This window comes from Octopus bimaculoides, chromosome 28 (assembly GCF_001194135.2).
Source record: "Octopus bimaculoides isolate UCB-OBI-ISO-001 chromosome 28, ASM119413v2, whole genome shotgun sequence".
In the NCBI taxonomy this organism is placed as follows: Eukaryota; Metazoa; Mollusca; class Cephalopoda; order Octopoda; family Octopodidae; genus Octopus; species Octopus bimaculoides.
In genome coordinates this window covers 168,708-171,605 of record NC_069008.1, presented here as the reverse complement: position 1 = coordinate 171,605, position 2,898 = coordinate 168,708, and the positions used below count along the sequence as shown (strand labels likewise).

General features: G+C 38.9%; 1 long non-coding RNA gene across 1 annotated transcript in view; it reads left to right on the top strand.

The window, feature by feature from the left end:
* Window positions 1-2,726, top strand: part of LOC128251130 (uncharacterized) — a 3,005-nt gene extending 279 nt beyond the window's left edge. The window contains exon 2 of the long non-coding RNA XR_008266981.1: window positions 1,154-2,726. This is a non-coding gene — a long non-coding RNA (uncharacterized LOC128251130). The remainder of the gene's footprint in view (window positions 1-1,153) is intronic.
* The last annotated feature ends 172 nt before the right edge of the window (window positions 2,727-2,898 follow it).

Sequence of the window (2,898 nt, the reverse complement as noted above, 5' to 3'; positions counted from 1 at the left end):
GGGGGGGGGGGGGTGTACATATATTTCTATTTACATATATGAATATACATATAAGATGCATATTTATATGCATACATTCATATCTGTCATCTATCTATCTATCTATCTATCTATCTCTATACGTACATACACACATACATACATCATCATCATCATGTAGTGTCCGCTTTCCATGCTGGCATGGGTTGGACGGTTTGACTGAGGTCTGGAGAGCCAGCAGCTGCACCAGGCTCTAATCTGGTCTGGCAAAGTTTCTACATCATGTCAGCATTTTACAAAATACATTTTAGCAGGAGTTAAAGACAAACCACCGAATGGGCCATAACCTATTCCAGTGTCAATATTTTTTATTTTAGGCATTTATAAAAGACGAACTATTTATGCATACTTAATTATCTCCCCTTGACTGCACTTTTCTTTGAAATACCTGAACTTGATCAAATCAAAAACAGTTCTTAAACCATCTTGTTGACTTCACCAGCTTCAAAAGTGGAAAATAAGTTTAATATTTTTGTCATAGGCACAGGAGTGGCTGTGTGGTAAGTAGCTTGCTTACCAACCACATGGTTCCGGGTTCAGTCCCACTGTGTGGCACCTTGGGCAAGTATCTTCTACTATAGCCTCGGGCCGACCAAAGCCTTGTGAGTGGATTTGGTAGATGGAAACTGAAAGAAACCCGTCGTATATATGTATATGTATATATATATATAAATGTATGTGTGTGTGTATGTTTGTATTTCTGTGTTTGTCCCCCCCCAACATCGCTTGACAACCGATGCTGGTGTGTTTACGTCCCCGTAACTTAGCGGTTCGGTAAAAGAGACCGAATAAGTACCAGGCTTACAAAGAATAAGTCCTGGGGTCGATTTTCTTGACTAAAGGCGGTGCTCCAGCATGGCCGCAGTCAAATGACTGAAACAAGTAAAAGAGTAAACCCTGAACAGCAATATTTCACAAGTTTTTTCTTTGTGAGGTGTTTTTGTTATAATATTACCTTTATGATTTTAACTCAAGTGCCACACCACTCAATAAACTTCATATCACACACACACACACACAGACACTTACACACACACACACACACACACACACGCAAACAGCTTTAAATTGAACCTGCATTCAAAGATTTCTGTTTCTGTATTTGTTCTTGTAGGTGCCATGGTTGGACTTGGTCTTGGTATGTTGTTTATTGGTGTCTGCTCTGGACTGTTGGCTGGCTATTTCATCTACCGGCGCGTCCTCTCGGCCGATATACCTTATGAACTGACCAAGTAACAGATGAGATCAATGGGAGTGGTGGGGGCACTGGTGGCAGTGGGGATGGCTCTGATGGCAGCAGCAGAAGTGGTGGTGGTGGTGGTGGTACAGTGGCAGTGGTGGTCGCTGAGGCGGTAGTTGTGTATAACTGTCTCTGTGGACAATTATATACAGACCCTAATTTGGTGAGGAGATCCCAGAACAAGACTGAAACTAGCCAGTTTGACACACACACACACACACATAATGGGCTTTTTACGATTTTCATCTCCCCAATCTGCACACACAAGGTTGTGGTCAGCCCATGGCTATAGTAGAAGACATTTGCCCAAGGTACCATGCAGTGGGACTGAACCCAGAATCATGTGGTTGAGAAGCAATCTTATTCCTATTGTCATAGATTTCTTGAACTGAGGTTGATAAGGGGTGGAAGCAACAGTGCCCATGCTACACATTCACCACCCAACACTACAACACAAACCACACAATACATGTTCGTATACAGTTAGCACCCAATACTATAACACTCTATTATTATTATTATTATTATTATTATTATTATTAAGATGGTGAGCAGAATCGTTAGCATGCTGGATGAAGTACTCAGTGGTATTTTGCCATCGCTCCGTTCTGAGTTCAAATTCTGCCAAGGTAGACTTTGCTTTTCATCCTTCTGGGGTCAATAAAATAAGTACCAGTTGAATATTGAGGGCCAATGTAATCAACTCATCCCCTCTCCCAAAATTGCTGCCCTTGTGGCAAAATTTAAAATTATAATAATAATAATAATAATAATTATTATTATAGACATTGCGCAGTGTCCAATATCGTGAGGTTGTTGATTGAAGATATTGTATCTTCCAGGGGTTAGGGTTTGTACCATTTGTCAAGTCACAACAAGGACCTCACACAGACCCTTCTACATGCAATATGCATGCAGTTCCAAGTAATGGCAACCTTTGCAATACACCTAGGCTGTAAGGTATTTCTAGTTTATGCCAACATCTATCTATCTATCTATCTATCCCTCTATATACACCCCTTAGTAAGTATCCATGCACTTCATCAAGAAAGCAAGCTGGCAGAGTCATTAGAATGCTGGGGGAAAATGCTTGGCAGCATTTCGTCCATTTTTCCATCCTGAGTTCAAATCCCACCAAGGTCAATTTTACCTTTCATCCTTTCAGGGTCAATAAATCAAGTACCATGAAATACTGGGGGTCAATGTAATTGACAAGTCCCCTCCCCCAAAATTTCAGGCCTTATGCCTTGAGTTGAAAGGATTATTATTTTAATCATCATCATCATCATTGTCATTAATATTAACAAGAAAAATAATATTTCAAAATGAGCCATTCTCCCACACTGATCCAACTCACAAAAATATAAAGAAGTCTGAAAAAAATATATAAAAATACAATTTTTTTTCCAAAATCAATTAAAAAATAAAATTGAAAATTTTTAATGGCTTTTTGGTGTGTTTTTTGTTTTTGTTCTTTTTAGTTTTCTGGTGAAAGTAGGGGGGAAGGGGTGTCATTTTTTATACTTTTATGTGAGGTTGAGAAACTTCCAGCTTAATTGTACTGTTCTGATATATATATACATACATACATGTGTATATATATATATATATATATATAT